The 26,740-nt window shown below is 36.2% G+C and overlaps 1 long non-coding RNA gene across 1 annotated transcript; it reads right to left on the reverse strand.

Annotated features, from left to right (window-relative positions):
- Positions 1 to 2,753: 2,753 nt before the first annotated feature.
- On the reverse strand, positions 2,754 to 9,090 carry LOC105057835 (uncharacterized). The gene is made up of 5 exons (XR_834039.4): positions 8,953 to 9,090; positions 8,786 to 8,864; positions 3,689 to 4,084; positions 3,495 to 3,589; positions 2,754 to 3,136 (listed from the first exon to the last, which is right to left on the reverse strand). It is a non-coding gene; the product is annotated as an uncharacterized lncRNA (long non-coding RNA).
- Between the last annotated feature and the right edge of the window lie 17,650 nt (positions 9,091 to 26,740).

Below are 26,740 nucleotides of genomic sequence, written 5' to 3' on the forward strand. Positions count from 1 at the left end.
CGTATCTCCTTCATTGATCTCTGTTTGGGCTGATCTTGGATTCATTAGACTCCGTTGGTCATCGCGGATCTCGCTATGGGCTCAATGTGGATCAAATTTCAAGATATCAAATCCTAATATTTAGAAGGCATACCTCCTTACGAGTGTTCTGTCTGACTGGGTTATTGATCTCTTTCTATTTTCCAACGAGGGTGATCTACCTCCAAAACCAAACCAATAGTCCCAATATTCCCCATTCAGCATCCGAATGCTCTTCCGTCAAAGGTGTACTCAGAGGGACCTACTGAGAAATGAAGTTAATTCTCATCTTAACATTATAGATAAAAGGTCCCATAGTTACATTTACGGACTCAGGGACATCTTCAGTGTCCTAAAAAAAAAAAAAAATCAAAGTCAAATGATGTTAGATTCTCTCGCTTAAAATCGCTTTTGCTTACTCCATAAAGAAGTCCAAAGCTTGAAACAATCGCTGCTACTGTTTGTGAGTTCCAACAGACTAAGGAGAGATTGATTAAACGGGCACTCACCTTGAGTTTCAGCTTATGGTGTGTGTCTCCTTTAAATTGATCCCAATGACTTACCTAAAGCTTAAACCCATTACCTTTGATTCGACCTCTAGTCATTAGTCAGTGGACGACCTCTTTGGAAGGGTAGGCCACAAAAAACATGTTAGGCTTAGCAATTCTTCTTGTCGTCCAGGTGCCAGCAGTGTTGGCTTTTCATGCTAGGGCATCTTGCAAATCATCTTCTTTGATCTGTCTTCCATAAGCTTTGACATAGGCTGCTCGCTCCAAGTAGAACTCAGTCTCCTCCATGTCTGAGGAGACAATAACGAAGGGTCTGTGAGCTCTAGAGCCAAGTGTTGATGATGATGCTAGAGGAACGTTCAAGTTTGTTGTTGTTTTTGAAGAGGTTCTCTGCCTCCCCAACGGCTGAGGATGCCTGCCCTGCATTGGGTTTGGGTTCGGTCTCCGCTTTCTTTTGAGGTAAAGTAGTGGATGATCCTTGCACGATCGAGCCCTATGACCAAATCTTCCATAGAAGAAGCACTTTATAGGGTTGTGACAAGACTCCTTTCTGTGGTCTTTACCACCACATCGAAAACATGTCCCTTTAGCAAATGGTGTAGGATGGCGATCAGCATTGGCGGGTGTCGCAAAAGATTCTGAGACAGCAGAGAGACTTCTTACCAATCTCTAGTACCGAGCCTTAGTGCTTCTGCATAGGTTCAGTATTTTTTTCTATTCGCACAGCTCGGCAAGGAGATGCTCGGAAAGTGCCGTGCAGGGGGCGCCTTTAGTCGATGGCGCCATTGTCGGCTTATCTCTTGGTGCCAGATCTTCTGGAGGACAATGGAGGGTTACCTTCGGTTTGTAGAGTGCTTAGTCGATGTCCGGAGCGATTCTGGTTGACTAACGTGTGGCATTATGAACGGCGACGAGGGACTCGAGGAATGAGAAAGGCTGCTGGGTGATGGGGTTGGTAGATCCTTTGGGACGGTGTGTTTGGGAGAGTCTTAGCGATTGGTGTGGGCTCTATGCTGCAATGAGTGCATTAAACTATGTACTGAAATGGTGGCGAGCCCAACAGCCCCTCAAAACTTAAGAGCGGGCGTCCTGAGGTTGACGATGATCGATCTCTATCCCAAGGAAATGGCATTTGTTCCCGTGGCTATAGAGTTCCATAGTGGGTTGATGAAGTTGGCTCAGGTACCCACGTACGGTCAATGAAAGTCTGACGACACGCCCTTGCCATGACATTGATCTCCATGGAGGACTTCCATGGTGAAGGAGTGCAGCTCCCCTACTGCAAATTTTCACCATGGAAGACCACTAGCACACTGAATGGTGGTATTCACCACCGATTCACCCACTCCCGGTCCCATCCCATTCTGTTTCCCAATTTTAGCGTTATCTCCATGAAAGACTGATTTCTCCTTATGTGCTTCTCCATTCTATAACTTCTCTTCTCTTCTGTCCTCACCATTTCCTATCAAAGACCCATTCTCTTGATCTCTCGCTCATTTGTTTCTGGATGAGTGGAAGCAGGCTTTCTTCCGATGAGTTGAGGTGGGAGGATGGAAGGTTGAAGAAGATGGGAAGGATGGTTTTGGGTGTTGGGAGGAGGTATTGTGGTTTCTCTCTCTAAAATCACCAAGGCTCCTCTCTCTGGAGCGCTCCATCGGCAATCCGAGGAATCCAAATGATATTATATGTCATATTATATAATATATTATAATATTATATATGGTAATATTTATTTAATAAAGATATTATAGAAAATATAAATAGATGGCAGTAACTTATTAGAAAAGTAGAAATGTAAAAGAAACGGGGATCATAGATTCTAGGGTTATTTTTTTCGATGCATAGAAAGATATGAATTTTTTTGTCTAAATGTTGTTTAGAAAATACTTTCTCAAAACAATATAGGCTTGGAGGGGAGAGGGGGTAAGTTTTATACCCTCTAAAGAACGAGTCCTAAAATTTGAACTTCTAATATTACATAGGGTCCAAATCTAAAATATCAACATCAAAATGGGACATAAAAAAAGCAAGTGTCAGTAGACAAAAGAATTCACTTTAGGGTCTTAATGCCCAAAGCAAGCACAGAAACAATGAGCATTGCTGCCATAAGACGTTATTTCCACTCTTCTTGCTAGAATAATTAATGGAAACAAATAGAACATAAACAACTTATAGGTAGAATAACAAATAGAAACAACCAACATAAACAACTTACTACAACAAAATGGACTTCTAGTGGCCGTTATTTTGCCCTTTTGCTCGATTACAATAGCCATTAGGAGTTTTACCGACCTTTCCTTCTTGGCCGTTAGAACTGGGGTCGCTATTATGCGGAAGGTAGGTAAAAGTACAAGTAATGGCCGCTAAAATATGCAAACTATCGTGACTATTGTTAACGACAATTGCAATTGCTGTACTTTGATGAAATGCAGAGTCATCCCATAATAATTGCACGCATTTTGTGGCTTACAATAGTTGCTACAACATCAATTTAGCCAATTAAATTTTTCTAGCAAACCAATAACAACCCATTGTCAATTAACAGATTCCATAGAGTTGCAAACAAAGATCTTCATCCCAAAACGATCCATCCACCTACAATGTATGTCCTGAAAAATACAGTACAAAAACAAAAATTAGTAAAAAAAAATGCACGCAATATTACATATATACATCATACATATTACTGTCCCACATCAAAGTTCATGAACTTTGTTTCTACTAAGCAGCCACTTTGATCATTGTGTCAACATTAGCATCAACTAGAGGCACCTTAAAGAAAGGATCGCAAGAAGCAAACATGAATAAGATGCTTTCATTGTTTTACACAAATATATATATTTTTTTAAGAGCACATGCTTCAACAAGTTCAACAACCAGAACTTTGTCATATATGTTACACTTTACAACATAGTCAAAATGGAAGAACTATAAAATTACTAGAAATATATGATTAGATTATGGTACTTATTTGGATGAGTAAATTGAGGCACACGAAACACTTGAGGATTCTGAAAATCTTATAAATTTGTTGCTTGATGCGCACTTGAAGCATCGGGAATCTACAAAAGAAAATGTTTGTATAGCATTAATAGTATTACTTGCTTGATGCATTACCTAATCTAAATGGTGAAAAGCTCAAATTTTAAGAGAAAATTTACCTATACATTTGATGTTCCATTGGATCCCGAAGGCACAGTTGTATTAGGAACTAAACTCCTACCCAAAAACGATTTCAACAAAGCAAGTTCGGTTTCTAATCATGCTTGATTTTCCTTCATCACTCTCATTTCATCCATATGATGTTGTTCCATTACTTTCATGTCTTCTTCGAGCTTATGGACTTTTTCAGATTCTTTATTTTGTTCTGAAGTATCTCCCAAATGATGTGATGCTAGACCCCATAAGGTAGGAGTTGGACCAAGTCCTAAGCCACACACTTAACCATTCCTTTCTTGTCCCAATAGTTGTGAATATGCATCTCCTTCAAAAGCAACACCATTCTAAGCATATTCAATGGAACTAGAAGACTGACTTATCTTCTCTTTCAACGCCTCCTAAACAAGTCATAAAATATAAATATAAGTCATGTCCATCAAATTCTGATATTTGAAACCATGTTGAAAAACACAAACAAATTACAAATATTTCCATCAAATTCTGATATAAATCATTCTTATCAAAGCTGGATTTTTAGGAGAGATGGAACATGACACAGTATGGACTTCAGTATGAACAATATGGGCAAAAATCAATCACCAAAGCAACCAAGTTTTCTCCAAATGCATACTACAATTCCAAATATGGCACAAAATGTAAGACAAGCATTAGCTCTAATTCATTAGCCATAAGTTGAGTTCGCAGGTGTGTAAATGGACAGTAACATCAATGCCTTTTAGGTACTTCAGCAATTAGTTTTCTCATTTGCAAGTTAGGAGCAGCATATCACATAGAACAAAATATTAAGTAATTCATAATAAATTACTAAGAAAATTACTACATATAAAGAAAATTCCAAGAAGTGCAAGCACAAAATATTAACAATCAGCACATAAACTTAAACACCATAATCACCAAGAAATATAACCAACAATTAAACTTTAAACTTAAAGCCAGTTACAACTATTCGTGCTGATGCATCATCAATGGGTCTTCCATCTTTTCGTTCCTTGTGGGTTTCAATGAATATATGTGCTCTTGATGGCTCCACCCCATCCTTAGCCTAGTAAATAAGTATATCATAGAAAAACTACAATCATGAATACTACATTTGGTGCTTAATATTTTTAAAATACATTTTAAAAACAATCATGAAGAAGACAAAGGAAAGAACACACTTCAAGTTACCTTTTCATCCATCAAGTGTGCAATGCTCTTAGATCCTCCTGTATGAGCCATTTAAGCTGTGAACGATTTTTCTTATTTGCCTGACTCCATTTCTAACATTGTACATATTTGATAGAGAAAATGTTAAAACAATGTCACACAAATGAGGGATATTTAGCAAGTGGATAGAAGCTTGTTATTGTGAATTTCAAATATTACCTTAGCTTTTTCCTTTAAACTAATGATTGACGATGTCAATCCATTGATCCTTGGGTATCCAATTAGTTTTTTCTTTAAACCACTGATTGACGATGGCAATCCATTGATCCTTTGGTACCCGATCAGGTCTATTGTTTAGAATGTCATCCTTATTCCTATAAGCTTCAAAGCACTCAGCTTTCAACAAAACCTCAAAGAAAAGTTTTTTCTCATGTAGAGCCATAATGAAGCAAGCAGTTGGCAAATATGTTCTCCCAAAAGCTCATACCTGAGGCCATAACTCTTGTCTAATATTCATCTCTTGCAAGTTACAGTGAGCATTCAAATTATCCTTCGACTTCTTTTCGATGTTTAATATAGTATTGACCAAGTTATCGCACACGTTCTTTTCTATGTGCATTACATCGAGGTTATGACGCACTAAATTCTAAAGAAGATACTTTTTTTTTTTCCATATTTTCTTCCTGACCAGTGGCTTCTGATCCAAATGGTAAGAGGGGTGCAGATCTTAATTCTTTATCCCCATCAAAAGATTTTCTATCTTGCTGAAACTTATGCATTGCATCCAAGAAACGACGATGACCCATGTAACAAAATTTCTTTCCATGAATTAAATGCTTGGAACAAGTCTCTACATTACAAGAAGGACATACAAACTAACCATAAGTGCACCAACTTGATAAGTAGCTATATGCTGGAACGTCATTTATAGTCCACATAATTGTGGCACGCAATTGAAATATCTCTTTCATTGATGCATCATAGGTATTTATACCTACCTTCCATAACTCATTCAAATCCTCTATAAGAACTTGTAAATAGACATCAATATTGTTTTCTGGATTGAAAGTATTAAGGAAGATTTCTTCATGCATAACCATAGTGTCAAGTTATATAGTATTAAAATAACTGACCATGTACTTTGCATCATGCCAAATAGATTGAAACCATCACTTGCAAGCCCCAACCTAACATTTCGAGCATCTGCAGCAAAATCTGGATATCAAGAGTTGAAACTTTTTCATGCTTCAGAGTCTACCGGATGCCTTAGAATTTCATCATTCCTACGATCTTTCGCATGCCATGTCATTAAATCCGATGTTTTAGAAGACATAAACAACCTTTGTAACCTTGGTTTCAAGGGAAAATACCTTAAAACTTTGGCTGGAATTTTTTTTGCATTTGCTTTGAACTAGATGCATTATTAGACATATCATTATTGTTTTTCCATCTTGAAGCCCCACATACTGAGCAGCCATCATCATTAGCCTTCCCTTTCTAGAAATGCATACAATCATTGGGGCAAGCATGGATAATTTCATAACCAAGTTTCAATCCTTCAGTAATCTTCTTTGTTTCATCGAAGGAATTTGGAAGATTTTCACGATCAGCAAATGCATCCTTCAAAAGCTTAAGTAAAGCATCGAAGGATTGGTTACACCAGTCAAATGTGCACTTTATATGATAAAGATGCAATATGAAGGCCAATTTGGTGAAATTTTCACACCCTGGATATAATTCCTTATTAGCATCTTCCAACAACTTATTAAACTTGTCTGCATCCGGATGAGACTGTGATGTTGTATGTTGCGTGGCAAATCCCCCTATATCTTCCTCCATCAGATTTCCTCCATCTATGTCTCTGACCTCCCTACCTACTCCAAATGCGTCATGTAACATTCCCACCACATCATCACCTCCATGTGTTTCTATTTCTCTATGATTAGTTTGACTAGGAAGTGATGAGGTCGATGATCGTTCGTGCTGAATCCATAAATCATAACCTGGTATAATACCATTAACCACAAGGTCATCGAACACACCATCCCGATTCTTTCGATGGTACCCCGCACATTTCTGACAAGGACATACAATTTTTCCATCGCTAGAGTTTGCAAAGGGATAATAAAAAAAACTACTAACCGGAATCTGGTATTCTGCACTCAATCTGCGATAATCTGTCAAACTCTTACGCTTATGATGGTCCATGAGAACTCATTGCTAAATTGAGCAAAATTTTCTAATTAATATGATGATATATAAAAAATCGTGTTTTCGACTAAATCCTTATAGGAGGATTAATTTCAAAAAGGACTTAAGAATTTTAAATAAGGCAAGCATAACAATAAAAAAAAATGAAGAGCAACTTAATGCAAATATTCTCCTTAAACCAGTAAAAGCTTAAAAAAGAACAATAAATATATTAGATGCAGTTAAGTTCCAAATCCATGGAGATGATAAAATTTAGAAAGATGGAAACATAAGAAGTTAAAACATTTATCTTTTATTGTCTACTATATTGTTTAAATTATTAGGATGATATAAACAAAAGAATCTCAAAAATTCAAGCAGAATACTAAATCATCCTTGCTGGTGACAAATGATTTTGTTATAAAACTAGGAAAAAAAACTGAACACATAAACTAGAGTACACAAACCTATAGAGCACAAAAAAAATAATTTCTTAATTTAATATAAAAGTACCATTGTAAGCAAAGGAACTCTTATGTTTTTCTTTTACAGTTATTGCTGTAAAAAATTTAATTGAAAGCACAGGTTGATAGGTTCCAAGAAAATTCACAAAAAGCAATCCAAGAAGCTAAAAGGATCTTTTGATTTTCTTGGGCTAAATTGCTAAAGATAATGAAACATAATTAAATAAAAGGTTAAATAACACATTGATTAAACATGTACTGAAAATGATTAAAGAAAAAGATTTGGAGCTTGTGGTGGTTTCTTCATATAGAAATACAACTAAATTGGATCTGCCATTGAAAACTAACATATTATTAAAAAACATGAAGTAATGGATCTGCCACTGGATAGAGATACAACCTGAATCAAAAAAAAAAAAAACAGAGAGGTACAACCAAACTGGATCTACCACTGGAATCTAGCTATTCCTAATTTATAATCTTCCCTTAGTTAACTCAAAACTATGTTCCTTCAAAATTGCAGCAAAGTTCTGTAATGACACAACACATGGATTGATCATTTACCAAAAGGGATTAAATAAAACTAACAAAATTCAAAATTACAGTAAAGTTTTAGTAATAATGAAGGGTTACATGAAAGGTGCTCATTTTAAGCAAATGACGATGCTAGTCCATATCCAACAACCAAACTTATCAGATTCAGTTTTCTGACTATAGTAATAGTAATATATAACTAGCTAATTCCTGATTTAAATTATTCCCTCAATGCATTGCATACCAAATCCAAAAAAGCAATCCCTGATTTTTTTTTTGATGAATGCAATCCCTGATTTAAAAGGTAAAGAAACAACATTGCTATTTCTATGCATCAATTGTAACAAAGGATTTTTTTTTCTTTTTCCCCATAACTCAAAGCTGATATCAATTGGAAAATTTAAATTCCTCAACTAAATTGGAAAAGATAGAAAGGTTATACAAAAAAATGAAACTAAAAATTATAAACAGAATCTAAACTCAAGTCAAATCCCTAATGTCAATTTAAACAGAAACTAAAAATAGGAAATTCACAATAGTAAAATCCCTATACTCAAAAATTAGGAGTTTAAACAGATACATCATTTAAACAGAAACTAAAAGTTAAAGTGAAACTAAAAGCTAAATCTTTCATACTTTTAGATTATTAAATACGAACAAGACAAAGAAAGCACCCACTACGACTAACAGGAAAGAGAGAGAATGACAGAGAAAGCTAAAAATTTAACTTTTCTTATTACATACAAGAGAATGGCGTTGTGTGACAGCGGGACAGGGAGACTTCTTGGCTGGGAATGGTGTCGTGTACGGGAGGGCGTTATCTCTGCAAATACGGAACCGGATCGACTTGGTGCTCTTGGATTTGAAGAGATTAGATGGACAAAGAAAACATAAGAGGAGAGCGGACTTACCAATATCGATGGTGATTTGGTGGTGGTGGTCTATGCAAGTAGGCGGTGGTGCCCTTAGATTTGGTGGCCTTCACCTCTCTCTGTCTCTTGGTCTCTCTCTCTCGCTCTGTGGACTCTAGATGTGGGTTTTGCTCTTTGGTTTGTTTTATTTATTTATTTATTTATTGTTAAGTTTATGACCAAAAATTTTGAGTAACAACAAAACATTTGGCGCCATTTCAATTGCGCGGCGTCTTTTTCTTTTGTGAAATTAGTATATAATTTTTAATGACCAATATAATATAATAGCCACTATATTGAAGACCTTTCACAAACATTTTTACAAAAACTATAAATAATATAAAATTATATGATTTATTGTGGCCAGCCACCGTATAATTGCCACTAAAGAGCTATTTGGTTGCAGTAATTAGTACAAGCATCTCTACGGCAACACACAGACCACAAGACTTCCACTTTTCTGGGTAGACTAACATATATACTATCCAGATAACATTTTACACATGAAAAAACCTGCGAGTTCACACCAATATCAACTTCCATTTTCACCTTCTTCGCGTAGCTGCCACTGCTGCAAACATTCGCTATCTACTTAGAGTCTGGGTTCCTGCTGTGCACCATATGGTGTCATCCATCATACGATGGACGGTCACATGTGAATGCACACTCATTGTGCACAGTCGTGCGTGCCCATCCATCATGTGATAGATGATGTATGCTGTGCACCATACCATGCGATGCACAGCAGACGATCCATGCTCATCTACTTATCAACATGTGAGCTTGTATATCGTGGCACTTTGGGTGTCTTACTATATCTTTGCAACATAAAAGAGTATGGACTTATGCATTTTGGGTGGTGGTATTCCATGAGATCACGAGCAAATGTCCTACTTCTGGATGGGAGGCGAATGTGCTTGTTCCCAAGCGACCTGATGACATCGAACGCGAACTAAAACCAAGAAACAAGCAAACTAACTAAATTGGAAGACATAAAACAAGTTCCAACAAATAAATGATGACAAGCTCATAATGCCACAGTATGATACTTACATGATCTGTCATTGTAGATATCTATTTATTTTTCCTATGATGGAGAGTAAACTTGAGATGCAGCTAGCAAACTATGATGACATCAAAATCTGATCCAACTAGTGTGATACTATCCATATTATCATATAATGCTAATATGATACTTACATATTTCATATGAGACATCAAAATCTGCCTGTTTATTCTTCTTGTGATGGAGAGAAGATCTGAGATGCAGCTAACAAACTATGCATTAGTAAGCAGTTGTATATGCTTATTAAAAGATAATAAAGGAAAGAGACATCCAATAATCCAACCACTAAGAAATGGAGCAATGCATCTTAAATGATTTGCAAATGCATTAGTAATCAGTTGTATATGCACCGGCATAAAAAATTTTCCTATTCAAAATAATTACTCAAAAACATGAAAAATTGTTTTTATTTTCTTACCTCTTGATCAGCTCTTCAAGTTGATGCTTATGCTTTTGTTCCCTACTATAGGGCGTTGCTCAGCTAGACAACCAGGAAGGGAGGATGAATTAGATTTTTAAAAATTTAAATAAATATATATAGTTTTTGGAACAAACTAAACTAGATACTGTGAATGTGCAGCAAATGCAATATATAATAGTGGAATTAAATGAATGAAAGCTAAACAACAATGTAAAGCAAGTAGAGACAAATACACTACACAAATGCAAAGGAGTTTATAGTAGTTCGGTGCAACTCTGCATCTACATCCATTCTCCAAACTTCATTTAAAAGTTTTTACTATAATCCCCTGATTACAATATGTTTATTTTAGTCGAGATTACAAATAAATCCAGATTTCTGGGCTCACCAACCAAAACCTATACTGATTATTTTCTAGGTTCACAATTAACCCAATTGGTTTTACAAGATCACCAATTATAACCTATACCGATTGTTTTCTAGGTTCATAATCAATCCAATTAATTTTTAGAGATCACTAACCATAATCTATTCCCCAAATTTCAAATCCTTCAAAATTTGTTACAGCAAATTTAAGAAAAATAGAAATTTTACAACATAAACAACTCCATAATAAGCAGATGAAAAATATTGATGCTTGCTTGAGGATTGCTTGGATACTTTGCATATGATTGGGCACACTTCTCTTGATGATAGCCTTCATAAAATCAAGAACTGTCAGGTGTGGAGCTAAAGAATATTCTTGAATGTACTCTAAGCTGAAAATAGACTTCTTTTCTTGGAATAAGCTATTCTTAGTATTCAATTGGATTCCTCCTCCATTTCAAAATGTCACCTGACAATTTAAAGTAATTTGAATTTAAAAACTAACCATTTTTGGATGTTGGAGATAGAATCTAGCTGTTCTAACCAATTTTGAATATTTTCTGCAACTTTCTCTACACAGGTTGTATTGTTGTAAGAAACTTAGAAGTCGATCCGAGCAAGTCTGGAGTTGACTCGAGGTTTGTAGGAGTCGACTCAAGTGCTGCATCCAAAAAAATAGACTCTTTATCTTTTTTGAGAGGGTCGACTTGAGCTCTACGGAAGTTGACTCAAGGTCCGTGCCAAAGCCATTTTGCATGTCAAAGTCGACTCAAGATCTATTGGAGTGAACTCAACTTCCTTAATTCAACCTTTTTTACTTGATTTACATTCAAACTTGATTTTTCTTGACTCAAAAGCTTTCCAAGTGTTTTCAAATAACTTCAAAGCTCATCACAAGGGTTAGCTTTCTATAAAAATGTTCTCAACTATGTTTCAAAGACATTAGTTTCCTTTTATACTCCAATATTATGTAGTAATCAAAATCATTCTTTGGATCAACAATCTCTCTCTTAAAGATGATAAAATATTGAGCATAAAGACCGACAAAGAAATACTCAAGAAAATATGACATATCATTTTAAATTTTAGTATATCACAAGAGTATCATAAAGATAAGAAATTCAGTCATCTAAAATTCAAAGATAAGACTGTTGCTCCCTAGATTGATTTTGATGATTACAAAACAGTTGAAGGGGTACTAATATTTTTTATTTGAAAAAGTCTTTGAGCTCTTCAGGGGCAAAATCGTAATTTTACCAAAACCCTGATTTAATAGTATCATTTGGTAGAACAAAAGATTTGTGATCTATTGGCGAAAATTTTATTATTTTTGGACTTGTATTTTTGAAGTTATGCACGTTTGAAATCCATGAGTCGACCCATGAGTCAGCTCATGGCATAATGAGCAGTTTGGCACGCAGAATTTTTGGCTTGGCACGGCCTGAGAGTCGACTCATGAGTCGACCCTCAAGGCATGAGTCGACTCATGAGTCGACCCCTGCAGTTTTAGGCCAAAAATTACAGAACCCTGTTTTCTGGTTGCTTCAACAGAGGTCGACTCATGAGTCGACCCCTGAGGTATGAGTCGACTCATGAGTCGATCCCTGTGACGGGATTTTTCCGCAACGGCTGGTTTTTAACCCGTTTTAAGTACTTTTAATGCACATTTAATGTGGTCTAACGGCTCTTTTTCAGCCTAGAATATTTTTCTCTATTTCTTAAAGCTATAAAAAGGATTCAAAAGGTGGGAAAACAAGGAAGAAAAAGCAAGAGATTAAAAAGAAAAAGAAGAGCATTCAAGAGAGCATTCAAGAGCATTCAAAAGAGAAAGGGTTTCTCAAGCCAACTTTTCAGTCCTAATCAAGAGCTCATTTAAAGCTTTCAAGAAGCCATCAATCCAAGCTCACCAACTCCTCAAGTGCTCAATCAATTCTCCATCCACCTTGAGGAAATCCAAAAAGGGGCTTCTTCTCTTGAGTAAAGTGTATTTAAAGTTATATTCGCTCATTAAAGGAGCTTTTCTTGTACTTATTTGTGCTATAAATTGTTTTACTCATTTTGAGTGATTGTTTTTGTTTTGGAGGGGTTCCAAAACAAGGGAAGGTTGATCCGAACCTAGAATCGGAGTGTATTGGGTTGGCTTGTACCCGAAAAACAAGTGGACTAGCTTGGGATAGCTAGTGTCGGAGTTTCCGACGTTTGTATTCGGGTTGAATACAAGTTTAGTGGATTGGAATTCCCAAGTAGGAGCTTGGGGAGTGGATGTAGGTGCAAGGTTGGCACCGAACCACTATAAATCCTTGTGTTTGTGGTGTGCATAATTGCTTTTCTTTAACTCTTCATTATTTTCTTGCATTCTTGCTTTAGGCAATTAATCTTGAACTAAGGTTAGTCTCCTCATTCATTTAGCTATTGACAAACATTTTTCATAAGTCATTAGTTAAGCTTAAAATTTTTAGAAACCCAATTCACCCCCCCTCTTGGGTTGCATAGCTGGGTAACAAGTGGTATCAAAGCCCGGTGCTCTAGCCCTTCTTTGATCTAAACAATCAAAGAGCCAAAGATCTATGGCAACCCACGTCGGTACTTCTCTAGCCGAGGGGCAATCCACCAACTGACCTCCACTTTTCAATGGGTCTAATTACACCTATTGGAAAGCTCGGATGAAAATATTCATACAAGCACTCGACTATGATATGTGGAGTATCATAGTGAACGGTCCTCACACACCCACTAAAATTATAGATGGTGAGGAATCAACCAAACCCGAGAAAGAATGGGATGAGGTTGATAAGAAGATGGCCTAATTAAATGCTAAAGCAATGAATGTACTTTATTGTGCTCTTGATGCAAACGAATTTAATCGTATTTCTACTTGTTCATCTGCTAAAGAAATATGGGATAGGTTAGAAGTAACCCATGAGGGAACCAATCAAGTAAAAGAGTCTAAAATAAACATGCTTGTGCATAAATATGAGTTGTTTAAAATGGAGCATGATGAGTCCATAACTGTAATGTTTACTCGTTTTACTGATATCATTAATGGTTTAAAGAGTCTTGGTAAGTCCTATACTAATAGTGAGCTTGTAAGGAAGATTCTCAGGTCTTTGCCAAGAACTTGGAAAGCCAAAGTGACTGCCATCCAAGAAGCGAAGGATTTGAACACTCTACCTCTAGAAGAGCTTCTTGGATCTTTGATGACTCATGAGCTAAGCATGAAGCAACATCAAGAGGAAGAAGTCAAAAAGAAAAGAACCATTGCCCTCAAATCCACAGCTCCTCCTGATGAAGAAACTGATGACACTGAAGATGAAGAACAGGATGAAGAGATGGCTCTCATCACCCGAAGATTCAAGAAATTTTTGAGAAAAAAAAAACAGAGGATGAGAAAGAGGCCATTCACAAAAAGGGAACAAAGCAAAGAAAAAGAGAAAGATCAACCTCTTATCTGCTACGAGTGCAAAAAGCTGGGACACTTCAAATCCGAATGTCCACAACTGAAGAAAGGTCCCAAGAAGTTCAAGAAGAAGGCCATGATGGCCACATGGAGTGCGAGTGATGACTCAAGCTCCGATGAGGAAACCTCAACCGAACAAGCCAACCTGTGCCTTATGGCACACGAAAATGAGGTAATTTTCGAAACTCCTAGTGACTTTACATTTGAAGAATTGCATGAAGCATTCTATGATTTAGTTGATGAATTAAAGAAACTAGGAATGAAAAACAAAAAGCTGAAATTGAAAAATCAATCCTTATTGAAACAAGCTGAAAACTTTTCAATTGAAAAATCCACCTTGCTTCAAGAAAATCAAAGCTTAAAGAATGAAATTGCCAAGCTGAAACCAATAGTAGATAAGTTCACCTTAAGTTCAAACAAACTCAATATGATTCTTGATAATCAAAAAGCCGTATATGATAAGGCTGGACTTGGCTATAACCCCTTGAAGAAACAAAAATATCTGAAAAATATTTATGTAAATTTTTTAAGTAACAAGTCTACCAATATTACTTGTTTCAAATGTGGTAGAGTAGGACATAAGTCATACACTTGCTTCTTTGACAAATCTGCAAACTCAACTATAAAGAAAATATGGGTTCCCGAAGGAACCATTTTGACTAACTAAAAAGGACCCAAGAAAGCTTGGGTACCTAAAACAAAAACTTGACTTTTGCTTGCAGGTGTGTCTAGCATCCCAAGGAGGAAACAGGAAATGGTATCTTGACAGTGGATGCTCGAGACACATGACTGGTGATGAATCATAATTCATCACGCTTGATGCTAAGGATGGAGGGATGGTCACCTTTGGAGACAATGGCAAAGGGAAGTGTTGCTTCTAGATTGATTTTGATGATTACAAGGCAGATTGAAGGGATACAAATAATTTTAAATTGAAAAAGTCCTTATGCTCTTCAAGGGCAAAATCATAATTTTACTAAAATCCTGATTTGATAGTATCATTTGGTAGAACAAATGATTTGTAATCTATTGGTGAAAATTTTATTATTTTTGGACTTATATTTTTGAAGTTATGAAGGTTTGAAGTGCATGAGTCGACTCATGAGTCAACTCATGGCACTATGAGCTGATTGGCACGCAAAAAATTCCCATGGCACGTTAGATTTTTGGCTTGGCACGACCTGTGAGTCGACTCATGAGTCAACCCACAAGGCATGAGTCGACTCATGAGTCGACCTCTGCTGATTTGGGCCAAAAAAAAATCCAGAAATCCAAGTTTCTGGTCTTTGCAACAGAAGTCGACTCATGAGTCGACTCCTGAAGCATGAGTCGACTCATGAGTCGACCCCTGCGACGGAAAATGTTCGCAACGGCTAGTTTTTTTGCCCATTTTAATTGCCTTTTATGCTTCCTAAAAATGCTCTAACGGCTCTTTTTCTGCCTAATATGTTTTCTCTTGCTTCTTAAGGTTATAAAAGGTTTCAAATGGTGAAAGAAACAGTAGATCAAACGAGAGATCAAATACAAAAGAGAGGATCCAAAATATACACGAAGTGATCAACGAGATATTCGAGAGAAAAAGAAAAGAGGATCCAAAATCCACACGAGAGATTGTGAAAGAGATTCAAGAGCATTCAAAGAGAGGATTTTTCACGCCTATTGTTTCAACCTTGATCTAGAGATCCTTCAAAGCCTTCAAGAAGTCTTCAATCAAAGATCATTCCCTTCTCAAGCATTCATTCAAGCGTTCATCCACCTTGAGAAAATCCAAAAAGGGATTCTTCATTTGAGTAAAGTATTTTTATTGTTATATTCGCTTATTTAAGGAGCTGTTATTGTATTAATTTGTGCTCTAAGCTATTTTACTCTTTGTGAGTATTTGTTCTTATTTTTGGAGGATTTCCAAAACAAGGGAAGGTTTATCCGAACCTGAAATCGGAATATTTTGGGTTGATTTGTACCCGGAAAACAAGTAGACTAGCTTGGGATAGCTAGTGTCGGAGTTTTCGACGTTTGTATTCGGGTTGAATACAAGTATAGTGGATTGAAATTCCCAAGTAGGAGCTTGGGGAGTGGATGTAGGTGCAAGGTTGGCACCGAACCACTATAAATCCTTGTGTTTGTGGTGTGCTTTATTGTTTCTCTTTATTTCTTTATTATATCCTTGCATTCTTGCTTTAAAAAATTAATCTTAATTTAAAGTCTTTGTTCTCATTCATCATAAGTAATTAATTAAGCCTAAAATTTTTAGAAACCCAATTCACCCCCCCCTCTTGGGTTGCATAGCTGGGCAACAAGTGGTATCAGAGCCCGGTGCTCTAGCCCTTCTTTGATCTAACAATCAAAGAGCCAAAGATCTATGGCAACCCATGTCGGTACTTCTCTAGCCGAGGGGCAATCTACAAACCGACCTCCACTTTTCAATGGGTCTAATTACACCTATTGGAAAGCTCGGATGAAGATATTCATACAAGCACTCGACTATGATATGTGGAGTATCATAGTGAACGGTCCTCACACACCCATCAAGATTATAAATGATGAGGAGTCAACCAAACCCGAGAAAGAATGGGATGAGGTTGATAAGAAATTGGCACAATTAAATGCCAGAGCTATGAATGTTCTTTATTGTGCACTAGATGCAAATGAATTTAATCGCATTTCTACTTGTGCATCTGCTAAAGAAATATGGGATAGGTTAGAAGTAACCCATGAGGGAACAAATCAAGTAAAAGAGACTAAAATAAACATGCTAGTGCATAAATATGAATTGTTCAAAATAGAGCATGATGAGTCCATAACTGCTATGTTTACTCGTTTTACTGATATAATCAATGGTTTGAAGAGTCTTGGCAAATCTTATACTAACAGTGAGCTTGTAAGGAAGATTCTCAGGTCATTGCCTAGAACTTGGGAAGCCAAGGTGACTGCCATCCAAGAAGCAAAGGACTTGAACACTCTACCTCTAGAAGAGCTTCTTGGATCCTTGATGACTCATGAACTTAACATGAAGCAACATCAAGAGGATGAAGTCAAAAAGAAAAGAACCATTGCCCTCAAATCCACAACTTCGCCTGATTATGAAACGGATGACACTGAAAATGAAGAACAGGATGAAGAGATGGCACTCATCACCCGGAAATTTAAGAAGTTTCTAAGAAAAAGAAAACAGGGGATGAGAAAGAAGTTCACAAAAGGGGAACAAAGCGAAGAAAAAGAGAAAGATCAACCCCTTATATGCTACGAGTGCAAGAAGCCGGGACATTTCAGATCCGAATGTCCACAACTGAAGAAAGGTACCAAAAAGTTCAAAAAGAAAGCAATGATGGCGACTTAGAGTGCGAGTGATGACTCAAGCTCCGACGAGGAAACCTCAACAGAATAAGCCAACCTGTGCCTGATGGCACACGAAAATGAGGTAACTTCTGAATCCACTAGTGAATTTACTTTTGAAGAATTGCATGAAGCATTCTATGATTCAATTGATGAATTAAAGAAACTAGGGAAGAAAAACAAAGAACTGAAATTGGAAAATCAGTCCTTAGTGAAACAAGCTGAAAACCTTTCAATTGAAAAATCCACCTTGATTCAAGAAAATCAAAACTTAAAGAATGAAATTAACAAGCTGAAACCTATAGTAGATAAGTTCACCTTAAGTTCAAACAAACTAAATATGATCCTTGATAATCAGAAAGCTATATATGATAAAGCTGGACTTGGCTATAAACCTCTGAAGAAACAAAAATTTCTGAAGGATATTTATGTAAATTATTCAAGTAACAAGTCTACAAATATTACTTGTTTTAAATGTGGAAGAATAGGACATAAATCATACACATATCTTATTAACAAATATGCAAACACAAAGAAAATATGGATTCCAAAAGGAACTATTTTGACTAACCTAAAAGGACCCAAGAAAGCTTGGGTACCTAAGACAGAAACTTGACCTTTGCTTGCAGGTGTGTCTAGCATCCCAAGAAGGAAACAGAAAATGGTATCTTGACAGTGGATGCTCGAGATACATGACTGGTGATGAATCACAATTCATCACGCTTGATGCTAAGGATGGAGGGATGGTCACCTTTGGAGATAATGACAAAGGAAAGATCATCGGGATAGGTAACATTGGTATCACTCCCTCCAATTACATTGAGAATGTTTTATTAGTTAAAGGTTTAAAGCATAACTTACTTAGCATTAGTCAATTCTGTGATAAAGGGTATAAAGTAGTTTTTGAATCATCTGTTTGCATTGTGACTAGTCCTATTATCGATAGCATTAAATTTATAGGATATAGGCATGGCAATATTTATATGATAGATTTGAATGACTTAGCCAAATTAGACATGCAATGCCTAGTATCCTTGAATGCTAAAATTAATGAGACTAGTTGGCTGTGGCATCGTAGACTTGCACATATTAGCATGCATTCTCTTTCAAAATTAATTAAGAAAGATTTAGTTCTTGGTTTGCCAAAACTGAATTTTGAAAAGGATAGAATTTGTAATGCATGCCAATTAGGTAAACAAACTAGAGTTTCATTTAAATCCAAAAAGACTGTTTCAACTTCTAGACCCTTAGAGCTCTTACATATGGACTTATTTGGACCAACAAGAACCACTAGTCTAGGAGGAAAATGATATGGCTTTGTAATTATAGATGATTACTCTCGTTTTACTTGGGTTTTCTTTTTGGAACACAAAAATGAAACTTTTCATATTTTCACTAAATTTCACCGAAAAGTCACTAATGAAAAAGAGTTTTCAATTCAAAATATTAGAAGTGATCATGGAACTGAATTTGAAAATCAAGACTTTGAAAATTTTTGTGATGAAAATGGAATTGGCCATAACTTCTCTGCTCCTAGGACACCCCAACAGAATGGGGTAGTTGAAAGAAAAAATAGAACCTTAGAAGAAATGGCCCGTACCATGCTCTGTGAAAGCAACCTTCCAAGATATTTTTGGGCGGAAGCCATTAACACAGCATGTTACATTTTAAATCGTGCATTAATTAGATAATTTTTAAAGAAAATCCCCTATGAACTTTGGAAAGGAAGAAAATCAAATATTGCATATTTTCATGTTTTTGGTTGTCGATATTTTGTATTAAATAATGGTAAAGAAAGACTTAGTAAATTTGATGCAAAATCAGATGAAGCAATCTTTCTAGGTTACTCCTCCACTAGTAAAGCATTTAGAGTTTTCAACAAAAGAACTTTAGTAGTTGAGGAGTCCATACATGTTGTTTTTGATGAATCTAACGATCTTCCTTCAAGGAAGAATGAGGGTGTTGATGATGCAGATCCACTAATAGAAGGTATGAAGGAGATCAATCTGAAAGATTCAGCAACTCCAGAAGATAAGGATCAAGAAGACGAACAAGATGAGAGAGGTAAAGAAATTCAAGAACAACCTCAAGGTACAAATGATCTACCCAAGGAATGGAGGTATGTTCACAATCACCCTAAGGAGTTAATTATTGGTAATCCTATGCATGGGGTAAAAACCCGTTCTTCACTTAGAGATGTAGTTAATCATTGTGCTTTTGTATCTCATCTTGAACCTAAAACTTTTGAAGAAGCTAAAAATGATCATAATTGGATTAATGCTATGCAAGAGGAACTTAATCAATTTGAAAGAAATAATGTTTGGACCTTAGTATCAAGACCTAAAAATTATTCAATAATTGGCACAAAATGGGTCTTTAGAAACAAATTAGATGAGCATGGAAATGTAATTAGAAATAAAGCAAGACTGGTTGCTAAGGGATATAATCAAGAAGAAAGAATTGATTTTGATGAAACCTTTGCACCTGTTGCTAGATTAGAAGCTATTAGACTTCTACTTGCATATGCTTGCTTTATGAAATTCAAATTATTTCAAATGGATGTTAAAAGTGCATTTTTAAATGGATATATCGCTGAAGAAGTATATGTAGAACAACCCCCTGAATTTGAAAGTCATGCTTTTCCTAATCATGTCTTTAGATTAAATAAAGCTTTATATGGATTAAAACAAGCACCTAGAGCATGGTATGATAGGCTAAGCAAATTTCTACTAAATAATGGTTTTTCAAGAGGTAATGTAGATACAACCCTCTTTATTAAAAGAAATCAAAATGATATGCTAGTTATACAAATTTATGTTGATGACATAATTTTTGGGTCTACTGATGAATCCCTTTGTCAAGACTTTGCTAAGCTTATGCAGGGGGAGTTCGAGATGAGCATGATGGAAGAACTCACCTTCTTCCTCGGACTCCAAATCAAACAATCAAAAGAGGGAATCTCCATCACCCAAAGCAAGTACACCAAGGAACTACTTAAAAGATTTGGAATGGAGAACTGCAGACCAATTGGCACACCAATGAGTCCCTCATGTAAGCTTGACAAGGATGATGAAGGTAAATGTGTAGACTTAAAATACTATAGAGGTATGATTGGCTCATTATTATATTTAACTGCAAGTAGGCCTGATATCATGTTTAGTGTATGTTTATGTGCTAGATATCAATCTAATCCTAAAGAATCTCATTTGAATGCTGTTAAAAGAATCCTTAGATACTTAAATGGTACTCAAACTCTAGGGTTATGGTACTCTAAGGACTCACAAATTGATTTATTAGGATATTCAGATGTTGATTTTGCTGGATGTAAATTAGATAGAAAAAGCACAAGTGGAACTTGCCAATGTCTTGGAGTTAACCTAATCTCATGGTTTAGCAAGAAACAAAATTCGGTGGCACTGTCTACGGCTGAGGCCGAATATATTGCAGCCGGAAGTTGTTGTGCTCAAATCTTGTGGATTAAGCAACAACTCGAAGACTTTGGAATCAAACTTAATGAAACACCAATAAGATGTGACAACACAAGTGCCATAAATCTATCTAAAAATCCAATTCAACACTCAAGATCCAAACATATTAAAATAAGACATCATTTTATAAGAGAACATGTTCAAAACAAAAATGTAATTCTTGAATATGTTTGCACTGAAAATCAATTAGCTGATATCTTTACAAAGGCCCTTAGTGAAGATAGATTTTGTGAAATTAGGAGAAATCTAGGAATTCTAGATCCATATGCCTAAAATTTCTCAATTTCCAAAGAATTGATGTCAAAAACTCTTAGAGCTCAATTTTCAACATCTATCCTGGTCCCAAAAGCTCAAATTTATCATTCTAAAAACTTATCATTGAGCAAAATTTCTTCTCCCAAAATTTTGAATTTTTTTGGAATTTATTCACATTCTTTCTGAATTTTTGAACTTCATGAGTCAACCCCCATGAGTCGACTCAATGGCAAACTTGTTATTTCCTCAAACTTTCCATGGGCTCATTGTTTTTATATTGAATCCCTGTTCGTGAGACGACTCATCTTCTCATCGTCCTCCTTCCAAAAGCCGACTTCTCCAACTCTTTTTGCTCCAAATCCAAGGATTTATTTCGAGGCAATTCTCCTTCCTCCTCTCCACCAAAAATCGCCTCCTTGGAAAGGAATTTTTTTGTGCTTTCTCACATTGTTTGGCGCGGTTGGAACGTGCCCTAGCACTTCACCGATCTTTCCAAATCCACTTCTTTTCTCCACCAAAATCCTTCTTCACTCTCTTGTGATCCCTCCTCCACTCAATTCAAGTCTCCTTGCCTGCTACTATATTGAATATGGCTCCAAAGATGAAACTTCCCCAAAGAAGGAAGTCAATCCGTGAGCCTGAAGAAATTATCTGAAAGAAAAGGCATGCTCAGTCTTCAACTGCTCCCACTCCAGTTTCAGTATCTGCTCAAGGTCCCTCTCAATCCTTCTCAAGCCCCAGTGTGAATCCTCTTTCTGATAGAAAAGTCGAAACCGGGAAGAATATAGATTTTCGGTTCTTTGAGAAAGAAGGTTTTACTTTTGCAAGTAAGATTAAAAACCAAGGATGGGATTTCTACTGCTCCCTTAAGGAAGTCACCTATGTTGACCTAGTTAGAGAATTCTACCAGAACCTACATTATGGAAATGGGTCAGTGACTTCAACAGTCAAGGGAATTGATATCTGCTTGGATTCTAGGATATTGGGAGAAATACTTCAGTTGCCTAGTGAAGGTTACTCATTTATGGAACTCTCAGTAAAAGAAGAGGGGATCAGAATTATTTTAGGAGAAACTTATTCAGGGAGTTTAAACAAATTGGAAGCAAAGATTTTGTCCATTGAGATGAGGGTCCTGCATCAGATGGTAACAAAGCTCTTCTTTCCTAGGAGTGGTAGGCATGACTTACTTTCCAGCAGAGATGTATGTATCATGTTTCATGTCATCACTCAGACCCCCCTGAACCTCCCTGCACTTATGATAGAGGCCATGAGAGAAACTTTGAACAGATCCAAGGCACACTTGCCTTATGGTATGGCCCTTACTAGAGTCTTTAGGAGGTTTGGAGTTAGCTGTGAGGGGGAGGCTGCTACTAAGCTCTCTCATGTGGACACTTTCAACCAACACACCCTGCACCGAATGGGATTTACAAAGACTGATGGTGGTTGGATCAAGGGATCTGAGGAGAGAACTGAAGAGAGAACTGAAGATAGAGCTGAAGACAGAACTGAAGGCAGAGTAGAAGAAGAAGGTCCATCATCTCCTGTCCATGACTTCAGGGCAGCATCACCAAATATCCAGTTCATTCCTAATACAGAGGCTGGCCCTTCAGAGTTTACTAGGATGTCCACACCAGTGTATCAGCCAGAGAGCAGAGCACCTCATTCAGAGTTCAGACTGGCTGACGATCAGATCGAGCATATATCACAGCGTGTGGCTTCTTTGCTGTCTAGCCAGTGGAGTAGTACTTCTTTTGCATCAGGAGCCACCTCTTCTGATCAGACCATTACTCCCCACATCTCCACTGTGTTTCAGATGATATCAGATCAGTCCATCCGGATCCAGCAGCTTGAGGACACAGTCTGGAGACTGACTGGCAGAGTTCTAGACTTGCAGGGGAAGTCCTTGCTTTGGCCCATCCCAAGCCACAGGAGTCAACTATTAAGGTCACAGACCTCACTGCAGAGGCTGGCAGGCTCAGAGGAGCACTAGAAGGTGGATATAAATTACTGAGGAAAGAGATCCGAGGATCGAGTGAGCATGCTACCACTCAGTTCACTGCTCTACTACAGTCTGTTTCCAGAGCACTGAACGTACTTGATTCCATCAGACTCACCCTTTCTGTTCAGTCTTTAGCATCTCAGCGTACTCAGCCTCCCAGTTCATCTCGCTCTCCTGCTCGTGCCAGAGGCAGACGGGGTAGAGGACGCACTCTTGATCCATCAGCTTCTCATCCCATATCTGATGACTCCGATCCATGACTTCTCATGATCTTTACTAGATCCTAGGTATTAGTGTCTTGTTCTAGGATCTATATTTTGGGGCCATGTATTGACAATTAGCTGGTTGACTTTTATAATATGAACTATGTATTGAAACAATTATGGTTTTAATGGAATCATCTTTTACTTATATTTCTACCTTTTGTAATGATATCGATCATATTTTGGTTATATATATTCTCCTTATTGAAATATTGTCTTCTCTTTGTTGTTGTTTGCTGTTGATAATTGCTATATTAAGGGGGAGCAAACATCTGTGATAAACTCTAAAGGGGGAGAAATTAAAGAATGTTTCAGAAAAAGGAAGAGTTAACCATGTTTGATGATGTCAAAAAGGGAGAGAAATTAAACAAAAATTGGAGAAATTAAACAAAAATTTGAGAAATTTGGTATCAGACAGAAATTAAACAAAAAGCCATCCATCAAAAGCAAAATCATAAATTATGAGCAATTAAAGAAAAAGCAATCAAAACTATAAATTATGAGAAATTAATGAATGAATTGAAAATTTAAAGAACAATATCAAAAATACAATGCTAAGTACAATGCAAATAAGTAACTTTTAAATTACTTCTTTACATATACTCTGATTTGCTTTAAAAATTTTAAATATGCTCTGATATACTTCAAAATTCCAACTTGCTCTGATATATCTTTTGAAATTTTATTTACCTTAATACATCTTAAGAAATTTACCTTACTCTGATACATCCTAAATTTTTTTTTTAACTTGCTCTGATACATTATAAAATTTGCTCTGATACAATGTGAAATTTGCTCTGATACATTATAAAATTTGCTCTGATACAGTGTGAAATTTTCTCTGATACATTATAAAATTTGCTCTGATACAGTATGAAATTTTCTCTGATACATTATAAAATTTGCTCTGATACAGTGTGAAATTTTCTCTGATACATCATAAAATTTGCTCTGATACAGTGTAAAATTTTCTCTGATATATTGTAAAATCTTTTCTGATAACATGGTAAAAATTATTTTTCTTGCTCTGATACATTGCAAAACTTATTTTTCTTTTGCTCTGATATATCTTAAACTCAAAATGATCTAATACTCTTTTCAAATCTTTATGAAAATAGACAAACTATTTTTGCATATGACCATTTATATCACATGCCAAAAGAATCATTTTTTTTCAAGCATATACACCTATAATGCATTCTTTTGAAATTAGTGTTTCACATAAATGCTTTTGTTCAAATATTTTGTCATCATCAAAAAGGGGGAGATTGTTGCTCCTAGATTGATTTTGATGATTACAAAGCAGATTGAAGGGATACAAATAATTTTAAATTGAAAAAGTCCTTATGCTCTTCAAGGGCAAAATCGTAATTTTATTAAAATCCTGATTTGATAGTATCATTTGGTAGAACAAATGATTTGTAATCTATTGATGAAAATTTCATTATTTTTGGACTTATATTTTTGAAGTTATGAAGGTTTGAAGTGCATGAGTCGACTCATGAGTCAACTCATGGCACTATGAGCTGATTGGCACGCAAAAAATTCCCATGGCACGCTGGATTTTTGGCTTGGCACGACCTGTGAGTCGACTCATGAGTCGACCCACAAGGCATGAGTCGACTCATGAGTCGACCTCTACTGATTTGGGCCAAAAAAAAATCCAGAAATCCAAGTTTCTGGTCTTTGCAACAGAAGTCGACTCATGAGTCGACTCCTGAAGCATGAGTCGACTCATGAGTCGACCCCTGTGATGAAAAATGTCCGCAACAGCTAGTTTTTTTGCCCGTTTTAATTGCCTTTTATGCTTCCTAAAAATGCTCTAACGGCTCTTTTTCTGCCTAATATGTTTTATCTTGCTTCTTAAGGTTATAAAAGGTTTCAAATGGTGAAAGAAACAGTAGATCAAACGAGAGATCAAATACAAAAGAGAGGATCCAAAATATACACGAAGTGATCAACGAGATATTCGAGAGAAAAAGAAAAGATGATCCAAAATCCACACGAGAGATTGTGAAAGAGATTCAAGAGCATTCAAAGAGAGGATTTTTCACGTCTATTATTTCAACCTTGATCTAGAGATCCTTCAAAGCCTTCAAGAAGTCTTCAATCAAAGATCATTCCCTTCTCAAGCATTCATTCAAGCGTTCATCCACCTTGAGAAAATCCAAAAAGGGATTCTTCATTTGAGTAAAGTATTTTTATTGTTATATTCGCTCATTTAAGGAGCTGTTATTGTATTAATTTATGCTCTAAGCTATTTTACTCTTTGTGAGTATTTGTTCTTGTTTTTGGAGGATTTCGAAAACAAGGGAAGGTTGATCCGAACCTGAAATCAGAGTATTTTGGGTTGACTTGTACCCGAGAAATAAGTAGACTAGCTTGGGATAGCTAGTGTCGGAGTTTCCGATGTTTGTATTCGGGTTGAATACAAGTATAGTGGATTGAAATTCCCAAGTAGGAGCTTGGGGAGTGGATGTAGGTGCAAGGTTGGCACCGAACCACTATAAATCTTTGTGTTTGTGGTGTGCTTTATTGTTTCTCTTTATTTCTTTATTATATCCTTGCATTCTTGCTTTAGAAAATTAATCTTAATTTAAAGTCTTTGTTCTCATTCATCATAAGTAATTAATTAAGCCTAAAATTTTTAGAAACCCAATTCACCCCCCCCTCTTGGGTTGCATAGCTGGGCAACAGAAAGATCATCGGTATAGGTAACATTGGTACCACTCCCTCCAAATACATTGAAAATATTTTGCTAGTTAATGGTTTAAAGCATAATTTACTAAGTATTAGTCAATTTTGTGATAAAGGGTATAAAGTTATTTTTGAATCATCTGTTTGCATTATGACTAGTCCTATTAACGGTGGCATTAAATTTATTGGACATAGACATGACAATGTTTATATGGTAGATTTAAATGATTTAGCCAAAATAAACATGCAATGCCTAGTATCCTTGAATGCTAAAGTTAATGAGACTAGTTGGCTTTGGCATCGTAGACTTGCACACATTAGCATGCATTCTCTTTCAAAATTAATTAAGAAAGAATTAGTTCTTGGCTTGCCTAAACTGAATTTTGAAAAAGATAGAATTTGTGATGCATGCCAACTAGATAAACAAACTCGAGTTTCATTTA

The sequence above is a fragment of the Elaeis guineensis genome, chromosome 14 (assembly GCF_000442705.2).
Source record: "Elaeis guineensis isolate ETL-2024a chromosome 14, EG11, whole genome shotgun sequence".
NCBI classification, from domain to species: Eukaryota; Viridiplantae; Streptophyta; class Magnoliopsida; order Arecales; family Arecaceae; genus Elaeis; species Elaeis guineensis.